The following is a 19,284-nucleotide window of genomic DNA, read 5'->3' as shown; positions in this document are numbered from 1 at the left end:
GTATTCTATTATTGTTTAACAGTGTGATAAATTGTGCAATTCATTTTTTTAATTGCACAATTAAACACAATTACTTTTTTTTAATCGCTTGACAGTCCTAGCTTTAACGATGCTGCAGTGAGGCGGAGTGGCCTCCCTCTGGACTTGAGGGTGAGGGACCACTACCCTCTCCCTGGTGGGAGGAGCCAAACCCACTCTGCCTCCCTCACCAGAAATACGGGGCGGGCAGGAAGTATAAAGGGAGTACCCAGCGGCTCAATTGAGGCTGCACTAGGGGAGGAAGTGGATGTCTCTTCTAGGGAGCCGAGTCCTCTGCAGGACCTGGACCAGCAGCCAAGCAGACCAGTTCCTTACTGAGTGAAGAGACAGAGGACCCTGAGGAGAAACTGATATGGCCATCTCCCGGCTGTGAGGTGACAAGACAGCTTGATGGAGCAATGCCAACTAAGTGGGTAGGAAGTAGCCCAGGAGAACTAGACTTCAGTCAGGATAAAGGAGTTTGAGGCGCAAGTGGTGTTCTCGTCTATCCTCCCTGTGTCAGGAAAAGGCCAGGGTAGAGACCGTCGAATCGTGGAAATCAACGAATGGCTACGCAGATGGTGTCGGAGAGAAGGGTTTGGATTCTTTGACCATGGGATGGTCTTCCAAGAAGAAGGATTGCTAGGCAGAGACGGGCTCCACCTCACGAAGAGAGGGAAGAGCATCTTTGCAAGCAGGCTGGCTAACCTAGTGAGGAGGGCTTTAAACTAGGTTCACCGGGGGAAGGAGACCAAAGCCCCGAGGTAAGTGGGGAAGTGGGATTCCGGGAGGAAGCACAAGCAGGAGACAGCAAGAGGGGAGGACTCCTGTCTCAGACCGAGAAAGCGGGACAATCAGCGAGTTATCTTAAGTGCCTATACACAAATGCAAGAAGCCTGGGGAACAAGCAGGGAGAACTAGAAGTCCTGGCACAGTCAAGGAATTATGATGTAATTGGAATAACAGAGACTTGGTGGGATAACTCACATGACTGGAGTACTGTCCTGGATGGATATAAACTGTTCAGGAAGGACAGGCAGGACAGAAAAGGTGGGGGAGTTGCGTTGTATGTAAGAGAACAGTATGACTGCTCAGAGCTCCAGTATGAAACTGCAGAAAAACCTGAGAGTCTCTGGATTAAATTTGGAAGTATGAACAACAAGGGTAATGTCGTGGTGGGAGTCTGCTACAGACCACCGGACCAGGGGGATGAGGTGGAGGAGGCTTTCTTCCAGCAACTAACAGAAGTTGCTAGATCACAGGCCCTGGTTCTCATGGGTGACTTTAATCACCCCGATATCTGCTGGGAGAGCAATACAGCAGTGCACAGGCAATCCAGGAAGTTTCTGGAAAGTGTAGGGGACAATTTCCTGGTGCAAGTGCTAGAGGAACCAACTAGGGGAAAAGCTCTTCTTGACCTGTTGCTCACAAACAGGGAAGAAATAGTAGAGGAAGCAATAGTGGATGGGAACCTGGGAGGCAGTGACCATGAGATGGTCGAGTTCAGGATCCTGACACAAGGAAGAAAGGAGAGCAGTAGAACAGAGACCCTGGACTTCAGAAAAGCAGACTTCGACTCCCTCAGGGAACTGATGGGCAAGGTCCCCTGGGAGAATAACGTGACGGGGAAAGGAGTCGAGGGAAGCTGGCTGTATTTTAAAGAAACCTTATTGAGGTTGCAGGAACAAACCATCCCGATGTGTAGGAAGAAAAGTAAATATGGCAGGTGACCAGCTTGGCTTAACAGTGAAATCCTTGCTCGTCTTAAACGCAAAAAAACAGCTTACAAGAAGTGGAAGATTGGACAAATAAACAGGGAGGAGTATAAAAGTATTGCTCAGGCATGCAGGTGTGAAATCAGGAAGGCCAAATCACACTTGGAGTTGCAGCTAGCCGGAGATGTTAGGAGTAACAAGAAGGGTTTCTTTAGGTATGTTAGCAACAAGAAGAAAGTCAAGGAAAGTGTGGGCCCCTTGCTGAATGAGGGAGGGAACCTAGTGACAGAGGATGTGGAGAAAGCTAGTGTACTCAATGCTTTTTTTGCCTCTGTCTTCACAGACAAGGTCAGCTCCCAGACAGCTGCACTCTGCAGCACGGTATGGGGAGGAGGTGACCAGCTCTCTGTGGAGAAAGAAGTAGTTTGGGGCTATTTAGGAAAGCTGGACGAGCACAAGTCCGTGGGGCCGGATGCGCTGCATCCGAGGGTGCTAAAGGAGTTGGCCGATGAGATTGCAGAGCCATTGGCCATTATCTTTGAAAAATCATGGCGATCGGGGAAGGTCCCGGATGACTGGAAAAAGGCTAATGTAGTGCCCATCTTTAAAAAAGGGAAGAAGGAAGATCCAGGGAAGTACAGGCCAGTCAGTCTCACCTCAGTCCCTGGAAAAATCATGGAACAGGTCCTCAAGGAATCAATTCTGAACCACTTAAAGGAGGGGAAAATGATCAGGAACAGTCAGCATGGATTCACCAAGGGCAAGTCATGCCTGACTAACCTAATTGCCTTCTATGATGAGATAACCGGCTCTGTGGATGAGGGGAAAGCAGTGGATGTGCTATTTCTGGACTTTAGCAAAGCTTTTGATACAGTCTCCCACAGTATTCTTGCCAGCAAGTTAAAGAAGTATGGGCTGGATGAATGAACGGTAAGGTGGATAGAAAACTGGCTAGATGGTCGGGCCCAACAGGTAGTGATCAATGGTTCCATGTCTAGTTGGCAGCCGGTATCAAGTGGGGTGCCCCAAGGGTCGGTGCTGGGGCCGGTTTTATTCAATATCTTCATTAACGATCTGGAGGATGGTGTGGACTGCACCCTTAGCAAGTTTGCAGATGACACTAAACTGGGAGGAGTAGTTGATACGCTGGAGGGTAGGGATAGGATACAGAGGGACCTAGACAAATTAGAGGATTGGGCCAAAAGAAATCTGATGAGGTTCAACAAGGACAAGTGCAGAGTCCTGCACTTAGGACGGAAGAATCCCATGCACTGCTACAGACTAGGGACCGAATGGCTGGGCAGCAGTTCTGCAGAAAAGGACCTAGGGTTACAGTGGACGAAAAGCTGAATATGAGTCAACAGTGTGCCCTTGTTGCCAAGAAGTCTAATGGCATTTTGGGTTGTATAAGTAGGGGCATTTCCAGCAGATCGAGGGATGTGATCATTCCCCTCTGTTCAGCACTGGTGAGGCCTCATCTGGAGTACTTTGTCCAGTTTTGGGCCCCACACTACAAGAAGGATGTGGACAAATTGGAGAGAGTCCAGCGGAGGGCAACAAAAATGATTAGGGGGCTGGAACACATGACTTATGAGGAGAGGCTGAGGGAACTGGGATTGTTTAGTCTGCAGAAGAGAAGAATGAGGGGGGATTTGATAGCTGCTTTCAACTACCTGAAAGGGGGTTCCAAAGAGGATGGATCTAGACTGTTCTCAGTGGTAGAAGATGACAGAACAAGGAGTAATGGTCTCAAGTTGCAAAGGGGGAGGTTTAGGTTGGATATTAGGAAAAACTTTTTCACTAGTAGGATGGTGAAGCACTGGAATGGGTTACCTAGGGAGGTGGTGGAATCTCCTTCCTTAGAGGTTTTTAAGGTCAGGCTTGACAAAGCCCTGGCTGGGATGATTTAGTTGGGGATTGGTCCTGCTTTGAGCAGGGGGTTGGACTAGATACCTCCTGAGGTCCCTTCCAACCCTGAGATTCTATGATTCTATGATTCAGGTTGTGCTGCCAGGAAGCGAGACAGTGGATTTTAGTTTCCCCACTGGCCCAGTGGTGGGACCACCTGCCCCTAACAGGACTCTGGGCTGGGACCTGGTGGAGTAGGGTGGGCTCAGGTCCCTCTATCCCCTTTGCTGCTATCCCATATCTGGGGATTGGCAACATGCTCACCCCAGACCTGAAGGCATGTGCCTTGATTGTTGGTTGCCCCAGATTGGCAGAGCCTGAGCACGAGTTGGTTACTTGATGCAGTGAGGTGGAGTGGCCTCCGTCCCCACTTGAGTGTGGGATCACTGCAGATGCATTTTCACCCAGCCCATCTTCTTGGCTGTTTGGAATTTCTTTTGTTCTGGGAGATTCACATCTCCCTGCAGCCATGTAAGGCACATCCCATCTCAGTGTCACTTTAGGACAAGTCAGTGAAATTCAATTAAATGCAAAAGCCTAGATGAGTCTGACAGAGATCCAAGTGCTTTTCAATTTTCGACTTTTCAGTTTTTGAAATTCCCCAGAACCCTGATGTCTCGGGGTCATTTAACAGCTGCCAACTGAGAAAGAACCAGAGCGGTTTTCTTCTGGGACCCTGAACTCTCGCCTATAAAGAGAATCTCTCCAGGAGGCTGCATTTTGGGAAAGAGGAAATTGTTTGGTTGACTAATTAAGTTTGATTGGATCCTTGTCACATATTTTGATCTTGTTACACCTGATACTGAAAGAACAAAAGTGAATTTCTGCACTGCAGGTTGTTTCTTTTAACGTTGCTGCACACCCAGGCTTTTGCCACTTAATGATAAAGATCATTCTGTACTTAGAATAACTGACAGCTCCTCCATAGTCAAGAATATAATGAAAGTTACCGTAATTCACTGAGTTTTTAGATTGCACTGCACAGTAATTCAACACTCCTCTGTTCCTCTAAATCTGTTGATAAGATGCCACGTAGCTGTTATCTTTATTGTTTAGATCTTGCACATCGTCCTCTACAGTGGGTACAGTTTGTGGTCCCTTGCACCAGTCCAGGCCTTAAACCCATCCTGGGAAATCTGCCTCTGTGTTTACATATGGTAGATGCTAGCCAGGGAAAACTGTAGCGCCTTTTTCAAGTTGTGTTTCTGGAGAAATCAGAGTACGTGCTATGTTGACCTATCCAGGAAGGGAGAACTTGTTTTTATAAAATATCACAGCGATGTGGTGAGAGCATTTAGGACGTGTTTCAGATGATCTATTGCAATATCAATATACTGCATGTTATAGCTACTATAACAATCCCTTTAACAATACCTGCAGGCATTGTATTGTACATTGCTCCAATCTTAATTGCTTTAGCTCACCTAAGATGCAATTTCAGTGTAAAGAAGACGTATTCATAGGGAAGAAAATGTTTCTAAAGTCTTTTGTGCCATGGGAACACAACAGCGAGTGGGTGCTGTCTGAAGGTCCAATCCAGCTCCCTTTAAAATAAATGTAAAGAGTGGGATTAGGTCCTTGGTGCATAACACTGATATCAGAACACAAGAAATTTCAGGAACAGAAAAGTGCCACCTAGTCCAACATGTTAAGGGGGTTAAGGAGAATAAACAGGGATTCTGCCAGGAACAAGACGTCCTGGGGAGACGCTCTATCCATTAATGAATGAAAGGAAATTCACAATGATTCAGAAAAATAGATGAAATCTGGAACTCCTTTTTCAAATCTGTCAGGCGTAAGAAAAATAGAGGAAAGAAGTTAGAGTGCTTAGGAGTTAAGGAAGGCTCTATAAAAACAGTGATTTGTAAAGAGCAGATAAAGGAATATTTGGGAAATTTGAATTTGCAGGAATCCACCATTTGGGACAAGATTTCGTGGTATTAAAGGAGTTAGCAATCAGAATTGTATTTACGTATCAAGCACAGCTGGGACTGGGAGACTGGAGGTAAACTAATGTACAACTGATTTGCCAAGTAGGAAAGAGCAGTGGTCATGCCAGGTACTACTGGCCCATAAGTCTAACTTTCATCCCTACTAATCCAAGGGAATCGCTATAGACATTCTCAAGGGTAACAGAAACGTGAGTAATGAGCACTGACTACAAGAGGGACCACTCATGAATAAAGATAGTCATGTAGATAGTTGTTTGCAGGTTTACCACTTCCTCAGATGTATGTCTTATCAATTCGACCCTTTGCTTTAGCTGCTACTCCAAGCCCAGGAGCCGCTGAAACCCTGAGCTGTGCTATGGAACTGTCCTGTTAATAGGCTGGATTTTAACTAAACGAGAGACTGGAACCTACTTTGCCTTCTTGTAGTTTTCCCATCAAAATAAGCTGTGTTTAACCCTTGATTCTTGGCTGGGAAGGAGGGGATAACCACGCATCTGTGATGTTTCACGATTTAGACAAGCAAACCCACTTCTTTCAAACAAAGCACCACCATTATAATTCTTGGACAACGACAGGCAACATGAGAAAGGCGACTAAGGCCCTGATCCAGGACAGCGTTCCTATTCAGGACAGCCCTGGAGCACGTGTCGGAGTGCCATTCATGCTTAAGTGTTTTCCTGAGTTAGGACCAAAGAGAGAAGGCAGCAGCTTTGCCAAGAGCTGGGAGATTCCTGAGCCCGCGTCGAAGTTCAGCAGAAGAAACCTGTGCCATTGCTGACATAGCCCCAGGCCCCCCAAGCACTGCTCTGAGAAGCGAGGGAACAGCCAGCCACCTTCAGTGCCCCAGCGCAGCTGCCTGTATAGCCACGCAGGGAACTGGATTTTACATCTTACTTCACAACCACTCAGTAGGTCTTTGCCAAACCCCTCTCTGACTTCACACAAATGTAACATGCAGCTATCGGGTCCCTTTCATCTTAGCAGAACCCTTAGGGGGTCCCACCCCCTCAGCCACTAAGAAATGAAGCCACGTGAATTCTAGTGCACAGTTGCTAGGGAGTCCCTGAGGAGGCCTTAGCTACGGAATCTAGTCTTGAATGGCCCCTAAAATTGTGACAACTTTATGCCTAGAAAAGCTAGTTTAGTCCATTTTAATGGGTTGTAAAAGCTCCCTTTGAGCCATATGCAGTTTGATTCATAGCAGCTGAAGCTTGCTGGACACCCACTGTACCAGTATAACCATGTCAGTTAGGGGGTGACTTTTACCAGTATAGTGATCCCAGTGATACCACTAAGATGGACACAGTTCTAGAGGTACAAACGTGCTTTGCACCAGTGTAGCTTATTCCCCTTCCTGTATAGCAGTGTGAGCATGTTTATGCTGTACGGCTGCATTCGCACGAGGAGGGGTTGTACTGATTTAACTATCCCGGGATAGTGAAAGAAGTTCCACTTCTGTGAGTTGTCCAAGCGCTACGGCAGCTGGCTTTACAGGTGGTAGAAGTCTCCCCTGTTAGTGCTTATCACTAGGGCTATGATATAGTCACAGAGGTTGTGGAAGTCATGGAATCCGTGACTTCCAGCGACCTCTGTGGCTGCGGTGATCGGGACCTGTAGGGTCTTCCGCTGCCCGTGGGGGCAGGGAGCTGCAGGGTACCTCTGCCACCTCTGGTGGCCCCCGGAGCTCCAAGCTGCTGCAGGTGGCGGAGTACCCCGAGCTCCCAGCCACCTGTGGGGGATCCCCCAGAGCTCCCATCTGCCATAGGTGGTGGAATCCCTGAGCTCCTGTCTGCCCTCGGCAGTGGAACCCCCAAGCTCCCATCTGCCATCGGTGGTGGGGGCCCCTGGAGCAGCAGGTGGCGGGGGGAACACCCGGCTGCCGTGGGCAGTGGTGAACCCCCAGAACTGCAGGCAGCAGGGGTACCCCACAGCCCCCAGCTGCTGCAGGTGGCTCCTAGCCCCTGTGCAGCTGCCCAGCGTCAGGCGGTGTCGGGATCCACAGATCCCTGTTTTGTCAGGGATATTTTTGGTAAAAGTCACAGACAGTTCACGGCTTCCATGAATTTTTCTTTTTTGCTGGTGATCTGTCCATGACTTTTACTAGGAATATCCATGAAAAAAATCTTAGCCTTACTTATCACCCTGGTAGCTGATTGCATTCAGTGCAAATCACCTGTAGTGAACTAGAGAGAAAACACTCTGGTGCTTTACCAGTGGTTCTCAGCCAGGGGTACCCTGGGGGTACGCAGAGGTCTTCCGGGGGTACCTCAACTCATCTACATATTTGCCTAGTTTTACAACAGGCTACATAAAAAGCACTAGTGAAGTCAGTACAAAAATATGTCATACAGACAATGACTTGTTTATATTCCTCTATATACCGTACACTGAAATGTAAGTACAATATTTATATTCCAATCAAGTTCTTTTATAATTCTATGGTAAAAATGAGAAAGCAGGACATTTTTCAGCAATAGTGTGCCGGGACACTGTTGTGTTTTTATGTCTGATTTTGTAAACAAGTCGTTTAAGTGAGGTGCAAGTTGGGGGTACGCTAGACAAATCAGACCCTTGAGAGGGGTACAGTGGTGTGGAAAGGTTGAGATCCATTTACCTCACCTGTTTAGTACAACAAATTATGGGGCGTCGTCCAAAGCCCCTGCTTTGTGTCCGACCCGGCTATGTGTCTGGGCCCTAGTGAATCAAAATCTCCCTGGCTCCAGTGCAGCTCACTGAGACGCATCTTTACCGCAAAGGGAAAACAAAGGGCTTGGAAGAGAAATACTCCTGTGAGAAGCTGCTCACAATTACTTAACTGCCTGCAACGACCTCTCCCAGCTCTTTTAGGGGCAGTTTGCTGCAGTTCCTCCGAGCTCAGATTCCCTGTGCGGTACCTTTCTCTGTGGGGAATCTCGTCACTTCTCAGCCGGCAGTTCCTGAACAGGCCCCAGAGGTATCAGGGTTCTGGAGATTTAATTAAGGAAACATCAGCAGAAAAGCACAGAGACTCAGGGAAATTATTCCCTGGTAAATTAGGGCCATTACTACGGTTTGCTAACTCATGGCAAATGTTGAGAGGGCCTGGAGCACCCAGAGGAAAAAAAATAACGACTTCTGAGAACCCACTGGTGGACCCCGATGATCATCTCCTGCGCCCCGAAGCGCCTCTTGCCCGCAGATGATCAGCTGTTCAGTGGTGGGCAGGAGTTGCTGGGTGGGAGGGGGAGGAGTGGGGCAGGAAAAGGTGGAGCGAAAGCGGGGCATGCTTGGGGCGGGGCGTGGGGCGGGAAGAGGTGAGGTGGGGAGCAGAGCGGGGCGGGGTGAGGCCTTGGGGGGAAGAGGTGGAGTGGGGCAGGTCCTGGGGCGGTGCGGGGGTCAAGCATCCCCAGGGAAATGAGAAAGTCAGCGCCTGTGTTCAGCCCGCTCCCGAGGAAGGATTTTCATGATGCTTTCACCCTCCCGTAGCTTGCCCCCGCTTTGGTCACTCTTGTGGTGCTGGCAGACCAGGTGCCAAGGCCCCTAGACCTCCCAGAACACTGACAGGCATAGCTGGAAACCAGTCTGGCTCACGTGTGTTTGTATTGTTAAAACAGGCATTGGATGTATTAAAATGTGGCGAGTGTTTAGACTCTATGAAATGCTTGTCAGTTGTGCTGCCTGCATTAATCTCACTTACAGTCGCTGTATCCCCTTTGATAAGTTAATATTTAAGTATTTTCTCTGTAGCTATAAAAGTGTTTGCTCTAAAACTGTAACCCCCCACAGTCAGAAGAGAAGCATTACCAAGTGTGAAACACTAGTTTACCACAAGAGGTGTTGTCTCCTGGACACCAGACGAATCATTGTGGAATATCAGTGGACAAAAGACTTTGTTGATTGCTCCCTACACACCCATGAAGAGGAGAAATGCACAAGCACAAGACCCATCAGCTTGAACTCTAGCGGAAGGGAATAAAAACTCTTGTCAAAAAGAAATTGTTCTCTCGAGGATGCTTAGACTCTGAGGGGCAACGCTTACTAAGCATAAGCAAAAGATCCCCAGTGCTTGGTCTGGGTTAGACCAAAAGGACATCTGGAGCTTGCTTCCTATAGAAGTTTCTATTACCTTTTAGAATCTAAGACTGTAACTCATTTGTGTGTGTATGTTTCCCTGCTTTAACCTTGTCAATAACTCTCATTTCTTTTTTTTAGCCCATAAATCTTTACTTAATTTATTATAGGATTGGCTACAAGCGTTGACTTTGGTGTGAGAGCTGAGGTGCAATCGACCTGGGGTAAGTGACTGGCCCTTTGGGACTGGGAGGAACCTGATGATTCATGGGGTACGGGACCAGCTATCACACGGGAAGGCTCACCTAGGTGGCAAGACAGATCGGGGTACCCAAGGGGACTGTCTGTAACTCCATATTAAGGCTGTTGTAGAGCCTGAGGAGTTTACACTCAATACTTGCTTGGTGAAATCTAAGTACAGAACTCACAACCAGTTTGGGTGTCTGTCCTGCTTCTAGATAGTCTGCCCTGAAGTTGGTACTTGTGCCCCTGAGCCACTGCAGACAGCTTGACAACTCATCAGTTGTGCTCTTATTTGAGACCCCAGTCCCATCCAGCCACTGGGACAGTATAGGGAGTACGCACAGTAATCCAGTGACCTCCCCAGGTATGGGGAGAAGGTCCTGGCAGGACTAGGAGACAGAAAACAAAAGGCCAGCCTGCAAGAACATGGTGAGTTCCTTGGCAACTTGGTAAAATATTAAATTCCATGGCTGCAACTGATGGGAGCCTCTGGGGCCTGGTGTCAGGAGTGGAGCAGTTCACACCTCTTATTGTTTCAGGCTCTTTGCAGACTCAGGCAGGCTGAAGCAGTTACACTCAGGGTATATCTACACTACAGAGGCATGGCTACGGTAGCGTAGACACTTCATACAGCAGTGGACTAGGTTTTTCCATTTCTGTAGTTAATCTGCCCCCTCAAGAGGCAGTAGCTAGGCTGACAGAAAAATGTTTCCATTAGCCCAGTGGTGTCTATGATGGGGCATATGTCGGCTTGACTGTGTCTCTCAGGGGTGTGATTCTTTCACACCCCCGAGCGACATCGTTTTGTAGTCCCAAGTTTTATGTGTAGACCAGGCCTCAATTCACATTTTCAAGATTAACTCCACAAACAGAAGGGCTTGAAGTACAGTTTCCTCAAATGAAAGCTGAGACTCTAGAGCACAATTTTGCTGCAAGGGGTGAATTTCTTGCCAATTTCCATGGGTGCTGAATCGTGTACGACACAGGCCTGCTGGCTTCCATTAGGATCCCATTATCGGTACATGTGCTACATATGGTGAGATTATTTTAAGAGCATCTTGGGGCAAAGGCTGACAATTTAGTTCTCAAGTCACAGCTTGAAAAATATTTTCCTTTCATATAAATGTTACAACCGTAATAATGTAGATATTTTTTATGGGATTTAAATTCTGATTAGAAGAGCTTTAATTTAATTACCCATGTTTGCAAATTTCTTATTTAGAAATAATTCACTGATGATTCATGACTCTGTTAATATTAGAAAGGTGGCCAGCTGCTGAAATGTGGACATTTAATCTGCTGATTTGTTTTTAATTTGTACAGGAAACATTAGTGGATATTTAGAGAGATATTAACCTTTCCTTTCTATGGCATACATTTGTGGCATGATGGATCTGTGCAGTGTTGGGGGAGGGGAAAGAAAGGCTGAGGCACTCAAGTGAAAATAGATTTGTAAACATATTATTTTCTTCCAGAAAAGCACGCATATTGATCGCTTGGTTTTCATGTACAAGTGATTCATAGAGCAAAACAACTTTATTTGTCAAAGGGCCATGTAGGCTGTTAGTCAGGATATCACTTACTGCAGCGATTATTTTTTCCCAATTTGCGCTGTCTAGTTTTAAGCAACAGGGTTTCACACCTTCATTGGGATGTATTTAATGATATAATCAACTGTTAATATATTTTTTATTTACAGTAGAACCTCAGAGTTATGAACACCAGAGTTAGGAACTGACCGGTCAACCACACACCTCCTTTGGAACTGGAAGTACACAACCAGCAGCGGACCCAGGCATCCAAAGAGTGTGGAGGACAGCAAATGATAGAACAGGGATCTGAGTGAGGGTCCCAGGGTCAAAAGTAGGGAGCCAGAGGGGGACACCGATCAGAGAACCCTGAACAGTGCCCACTGCTCAAAGGTGTCCAGGGAGTGGGAGGACTCTGAGGAACTCTGCCCGACTACATGAGCCCAGGGAGGAGCAGAAACAGGTCCCACAGCCACATAGCGCCTTCCCATCCAGCTTCCCCCTCCTGGCAAGGTGCCCGGCCGCCCTGGCCAGCGCCAGGAGGAGGACGACGAGGTCGGGCGACGTTGGGGGTTATGGCTGCGGGGTGCTGGAGGAGCTGCAGTGTGCTAGGCAGAGTGCTCGGCCTGAGACGAGGCCCAGCAGGCACCGCAAAGTCAGGCAGCAGCAGCAGCCCCCAGGCATTATGGGAGGCTGGAGAGCTGGGTCAGAATTTTGCCTCCGTTTTCATTTTGGGTCCCTGTTACTGTCTCCCAAACTCTCCGATTTCTGTTTCCAGCAGTTCTTGGGCCTCTCCCCCACTCCTGCTTGTTCTGATGGGATAATCTCCCCGTCGTGTAACAATTAGTTTAACAGGGCATGGCCCAGTGGTACCTGAGCTCTGCTCTGCACGACAACGGCTTTTAATCCGTTCGGCTATTTCAGAGCAAGGGCTGATAAATGAATCAGCAGATCCCTCTCTGCCCCCACCCCGTATAACTCAGTCACAGGAGTGAAGCTAACCAAGACAGCTCCCAGTCACCGGCTCTGCGCATAGCTCCATGTATGACTACCCTGTGGTCTCCTATGGGGAACAGTGAGCAGAGCATGGAGTGTGGCTAACCTCAGGCTGTGTGTACAGAGGCCTCAATGAACAAAATGTAGTAAGTGGCTCAGTTGCATTTTGCACATAGTGAAACATCCCGGCCATTATCAATCGGCTCTGACATCACTGGGCCCTGGAGATGGGCTGAGAGGTAACCTGATCCAGTATGAGGGGAGCTGAAGTACTTTACTTTAATTTCCTCCTCACCCGTGTGTTGCCAAGTCGGACAATTTTATCATGAGTCTTGCAATATTTGGTGGTGTTCTTAGAGCCCCAGCTCCTGGATTCCTGTGATTACATTATGAGACTCTCAGCTGTTATTTAAAAACAAATAGCAAGTTTCTAGCGCTGGTGGCTGCAGAGAAAATCTGGAAAACATGACCTTGGCATAACCTTAGAGGCTCACAAACCAGAACAAAAATAAAAAGAACCCCAAGGGATTTTTAAGCCAATCTCATGAATTTTGGGGGCCTGATTCATGAATTTTGAATGCTTAGCGTTAGCTGTATTGCCACCCATTAATATCAAATTCCATAGGGGAGAAATGGTCCTGAAGTGGGACATAGGCCGTGGGTATCGCTGAACCTCAATGTTAAAAAAATAATGAATCAGACCCCCCGAAAAATCACGGGATTATTCTTTGAAAGACGAAATAAAGTTTTTTAGCTGCCTGCTGATTTCTGGCCTCGCCCTGCCCTACCCACATGTGCAGCCAGCGCTGGTGGGAATGTGACCATGGCCACTGTACTCTGACATCAGTTAGCTTTGTGCCCCCATCCTCCACATCCACTCTGTCCACCCAGCCCCACAGCAGCTCGGCCCCCCTACCCCACATCTGCCCCTTGCCCCTCGGCTCCCTCTGCTCCTCCTGAAGCTGGGGGGCTCTTTACACCCTGCCAGGGCAGCACCAAGAGGCTCTCCTCTCCCCTCTCCCGGGCCTCGTGTTGCAGGGCAGAAGGGTGGGGGGAGTAGGGGCAGGGCTTCAGGGCTCTTTCTTCTCCGGCCAGCTGTCCCAGGCACTGCAGACCCAGTTCTAGTCCCACAGATCTGGAAGAGAGAGAGAAGAGAGCTCCGCCTGCTTCCAGCAGCTACTCTGATTGGCTGTTCTTCTGCAGGAGGCGGGGAAGGGAGGAAGGCAGCCAGTCAGAGAGGGTTTTTCTCTGGGTAGTCCAAAAGCTGCACGTAGGCGGGAACTTCTGTTTTGGGGTCAAGGACCGACTGGCTCCTGCAGATGCCAAAATTGCTGACTTCAGTGCATTGGTGGGAGTTGGTGACACCGTGTGCTGGCCCTTTGACTGGGGAGAGAGGAGGGGATTTCCCTCCAAAAGTGAGAATGAAGCTCATGTTACTCAAGGGTGCAGTGAGAGCGAGTTGTACCTTGCACATGTGTGCGCACACACCAGACGTGGCATTCCCACACTTGCGTTCATGCCACACGCTAATTTCACTGTGTTGGTTAAGGGTTTGATTTCCTGCTGAAACAGTTACACCAGTACAATACCTACCGTGGATGCAGTTCTAGCTGCAGTTCGGATACAGCTTATTCCCTTTCCCTTTACACCACTATAACTATGTCCACACTAGTGGAGGGGGTTGTGCCTTCGTAGCTATATGTGTTTCAACGGTGCAGCTTCTGTGTAGACAAGTCCTAAGTGGTACCTATGTGGATCCCCAGCACAAAGGGTTAATTTCAGCCTCCTTGAGCAGAAATTGGGGTTGGTTGGATGTTCACAGGAAATGAACCCCACAAAGTTGTGGGCGCTGCCCAGAGGGAATATGTTTTAGCATGTTGGGTAACACCCCGGTCTGCTTTCGAATTCCGGTGGTTCGTTTAGAACTAATTACAAGGAACCGTAATTTCTGGCTGGTTAATATTTGTGACTAAGTGGCTGGCTGTCATGGTGCTATGAACACATTCATCATCATCATCATCATCATCACAATAATGATAAATAATTGATTTTTTTTGGTTGTCCATCAGTGTTCGCAGGAAGAGAAAATGATTGTTTTGCCAAAAGAGAAACTTTCTCCCTTGAAACACAAAACTTTCAGGGACATCCTTCATCTGGCCCCGATTTGTAAAGTTACCCTGTGGCCCCACATTGCCATAGCAATGTCCTGATTCTCTGCTCAGCAAGTTTTCCTGGCTATGAGCCGCATGTCTTGGTGCACAGTGTCATCAGATCTCATGCTCGCAACCACCCTGCAAGCAAGTGGAATAAGGGGCACTTTCTGGGTTTCCTGTGCTGGGCGAAGGTCCCTGACAGCTGTGCTGCTGCCCGGAGCCAAGGTAAGGGTGGCCAAGCAATCACTCAGCATCTCGCTGGACTGCTCCTTAGGGCAAGTCCACACAACTGCACTATATCGGGGCAGGTGCCGCTGTGCTGCTGTAGCATGTCTGATGAAGACATGCTATGCTGACGGGAGAGCGCTCTCCCGTTGGGGTAATTGCTCCACCTCTGCAGGAGGCGGAAGCTATGTTGGCCAGAGAGTGTCTCCCGTCAACACAGTGTGGTGTGGACAGTACTTAGGTTGATGTAACTTACGTCGCTCAGTGGGGGGTGTCTTTTTCACACCCCTGAGTGACATAAGGTACGTTGAGTTATGCGGTAGCGTCGGCAAACCCTTAGTCACCTGCGTCCCTGAGCAGTGGAACATGTAGCTGACCATGCTGGAGCTGGGCTTGCTGGGCTTCTCAAGGGGCTCAGCCAGGCGGAGGCACATTTCCAGCCCTGCTTTGGGAAGCCCATCCCCAGCTGCAAGGTTGTGGTGTGCACATTTTTAAATTTATTTTATTGCATGATTTTTTTTTTGAAAATCACAAATTGCTTCAATGTTTTGCTCTTGCCAAACCTGTGACTTTCATGGTTGAAGGTAAACAGCTACAGCGAAGTACCAGTCTCTAAAGTAACAAAGAGTTTGCATAATTTTCACTGCAGCATCTGTCGGCATTGGTACACAGAATCATTGTTTAGTTTCATGGTAGTAAGCTCCAGGCTATTTGCATGCTTGTGCGTATCTATTTCATAAAAAAGAGTGTTCAGGAAAATATTGATGTCCCTCATTGTATCCTTCATTTCAAGGTATGTGTCCCTCATTGTCCCTCATTTCAAAGGCCGGGGTTGCGAGGTATGATGGCCTCTTTTCCCCCGGGCCTGCAGCCCTCTTGTGTAACACTGTGCTTCTAAACTGGAAATCTATCTCTTTGGACAAAGCCTGACACGCAAGAGATACACTCTGCCGAGGCTCTCTCGTCACACGCGCACGCCTCTGCTTTATGGCACTTTCTAAAAGCACTTTGCTAAAAACCTGCCTCTGTCCGTCGCTGAGGAGCTGCTGAGGAGCCCTGGCGTCACACGCTGTTCGGAGTGGAGATGATGGTGCCATGACTCACACCGAGCATCTTGCCTCCTGCACGGAATCCACGCCTGAGAGAATGCTGCAGTGAGTCAGCGGGGATCTCGTGGCTAACGAGAGGATCAGCGGCACAATGAAACGGTCTCTTAACTGGCACGTCCTGCTTCTTCTCCGCAGACCAGAAATAAGGGGGCTGTGCAGTCAGAAAAGGAGCCTCTGCCTATGAAAGGAGTAGAGTGGCTGGCAGCCTCTGTACATCACTCTGGCAGAAATGCCTGTGCCAAGCAGGTCCTGGCTCTGTGACTAACCCTAGCCACAAGGAAGGGATTTGTTTAGAGTTAAAAAGTGAGTACTTGGAAAGGAGAAATCAAAATCAGGGCTGAAAGTCCTGTTTGGCCCCTGGGATGCCAGGCAGGACCCCTGCAGTGTGCTCTCAGTGCTTCGTCCTGTGCAGCTTTCAATGACTCTAGTGGGGTGGGTCCTACCACAGCCCTGAGGGCCTGTCAGGTTTTCCTAATAGTCAGTCTAAATTCTCCTTTGTATCATTCCATCCCCTGACTCCTGTATTTAACCTCTTGGAACAAGCCAGACCTAGAGGTAGAAGTGCCTTCAGAGACGACACCCATGACACACTGCCCCAGGGAAGTTCCTGTAGGAGTCCTCAGCTAGATAAAGAAACTTGGCCAAGCACTATAGCTGGACATGCGTGTTACACACTCATCAGGGAGGAAGGATGGCCCAGTGGTTAGGACATGAGCCTGGGACTTGGGAGACCTGCGGTCAATTCCTGCTCTACCATTGACTCGTTGTGGCCTGGTGGCTAGAGCACAGGGCTAGGACTCAGGAGACTCTACTCTGGCCACTGGCTGGCTGGGTCACCTTGGGCAATTCACTTCACTGTGCCATGCCTCAGTTTCCCCATCTATAAAATGAGGATAATGAGATTGTCCTGCTTTGCAAAGTGCTTTGACATCTCCTGATAGCTAGGTTCTACTTAGACCCCATCTGTGTAATGGGGATAAAAGGCCTGCCCTATCTCACATGGGAGTTGTGGTGATAAATACACTAAAGACTGTGACAAGTTCAGATAATACAGTGATGAGAGGAAGATAAATACCCTGGAGATTTAAACCGGGGAGATTTGGTCTTTGTGGCATCACACAACTTAATATGGTTGGGGAGAAGAGCCGCCAAGCAGCGGAAGGTTCTCACAAACCCATGAAGCCATGTGTGTATAATAGGGAATAGGTGGTGGATGGGGAAGAATAGGTCTTACTTGTTTCACAGAGCTCTGTGTGTGTGTGTGTTGTGTGGTGGGGGATGAATGTGCACGCTCCAGAAAGATGCGGAGGTGGTGTTTTAATGCTCTTGCCTATTTTGTGTGTTGATAGAAGGGAGTGATGGAGCCTTTGGGAAAAGCCTTGATTGTTTTGGAGCTCTGGGTGCATGTGTGGGGCAGGAGTGTGATATGTGGCCATTAGAGAGGCGTAGGTCTTCATGGCTTTGCACCACTGTGTGTCTGCATGGCCGGGGAGTGAGGTACAGCCATCGGGGGACACGTTAGCTTTCACTGTTTCAGAACTTTGTGTCAGAGTGTTTGGCAGGGGAGTGATATACAGTCATCAAGAAGACATTGGTCTTTATGGGTTCATAGCTGCTGTTGAGAGGTGAGCTGGGGGTGTGGAGGAGAACAAGGGAATGACATATGAGCCATAGGGGAAAAGCAGCTCATTGCAATTCTATATCGTTGTGTGTGTGCAGTAAGAGATCAATCTGCAGTTGAGGTTAAAGGAGGTGGTTCTCGCTTGGATTCTGACAATAGGCTTTGCAGAGTCTCAGTCCTGCAATTCGAAAAGAAAGTGGTTTTTAAGTGGAAATGGTAGAATTATCAATAATAATGCAGAAAAGTTCAATAAATATTTCTGTTCTGTATGTGGAAAAAAGGCAGCTGATTTCCATGATCTGATGATGATTAAATACTTTCCATTCCAACAATAACTGAGGCCAGGTCCACACTACAGACCTCTATCAGTATAACTACATCACTCAGGGTGAAATCCACAGCTCCAAGTGACGTAGTTATACTGACCTAATCCCCCCACATGTGGACAGTACTGTGTTGACAGGAGCACTTCTCCCATTGACAGAGCTACTGCCTCTCAGGAACTCTGCTGTTGGTGTAGGACCATCTTCACTAAAGTGCTACAGCAGTGCAGCTGTACTGAGGCAGATGTTGAACAACAGCTATTAAAGTTAGACATTTTTAAACCAGCAAGTCCTGATAATTTGCACCCAAGAGTTCTAAAAGAGGTGGCTAAGGAGTGTTCTGAAGCAATAATGTTGATTTTCAGTAAGTCTCAAAACACTGGGGAAATTCCAGAAGACTGGAAGAAAGCTAATGTTGTGCCAATATTTAAAAGGGTAAGCATGACTGTGATGCTGGCAAACCAGGTGCCAGTTCTTGCCAAGGCTTTAGGTTTCAGCTGAGCACTGAAAAATTAATTGCTGGAAACCAGTCTGTTACAGCTGTGTGTTAGGCTGGTCAAGATGGGTATTGGAGTTCTAACTATGTGTTTAATGTTTACATTTTATGAAATGCTTGTAAGTTTCTGCATGCATTGACCTCACTGATAATATCTTTATCACATACTAGAAGGTAACTTTTAAGTTTTGCTTTATAACTGTAAGAAATGTTTGCTCTAAAATGTGAACCTGTCATGAGGACTCATCTCCTGCTTATCAAGAAGGCTATCATCAAAACTAAAATGGGCCATCATGGGAGATCACAACACAAAGACTTTGTCAATTGCCCTGTGATAGGGTGTGCTCCCCACATTAGCCCTGCAAGAACTGAATTAGGCCAGGTGGGCCCAATGATCTGACTAGACTGTAAATGGGAGTGGGGGGAGCTTTAGGCTCGAGGCAGCTAATTAGAGAGAAGCTCACCTGTGAGGGACAGGTGGCGTCTTCTACAAAAAGACTGGAAATTGGAAGCAAAGGGGGCTGCTGGGAAAAGCTGCAGTTACTCCTGGGGAAGAGGGTTTGGAGGCTGCAGAGACATATAGCCTGCAGCTACTCCCTGGGAGAAGGGAATGAGGAGACCGGCAAACCCAGAGGAATGAGGAGGGCCAGGAGGTATGGAAGCAGCTCAGGGAAAGGCAGCAAGGTGCAAGGAACAGACCTTGACTGCTGTTTAGAGGGTCCCTGAGCCGGAACCCGGAGTAGAGAGTGGGCCTAGGTTCCCCTGCCAGCTACTGTGGGAATGGCATTGTGAGGCAGTGAGGTGGAAGACTGCCTGAAACGGCTGGAGAGCAGGAATCTTGAGACATGCATCTTGGAAGGGGAAACTCTGCTAGTGACGTGGCTGGAGGACTAATTCACAAAGAGGATGCTGGGGCTCCTGGAGTGAGAGAGGGGTTATAAAGGAG

This window comes from Mauremys mutica, chromosome 16 (assembly GCF_020497125.1).
Source record: "Mauremys mutica isolate MM-2020 ecotype Southern chromosome 16, ASM2049712v1, whole genome shotgun sequence".
In the NCBI taxonomy this organism is placed as follows: domain Eukaryota; kingdom Metazoa; phylum Chordata; order Testudines; family Geoemydidae; genus Mauremys; species Mauremys mutica.
The sequence above is the reverse complement of the archived record's forward strand: the minus strand, read 5'-3'. Positions refer to the sequence as shown.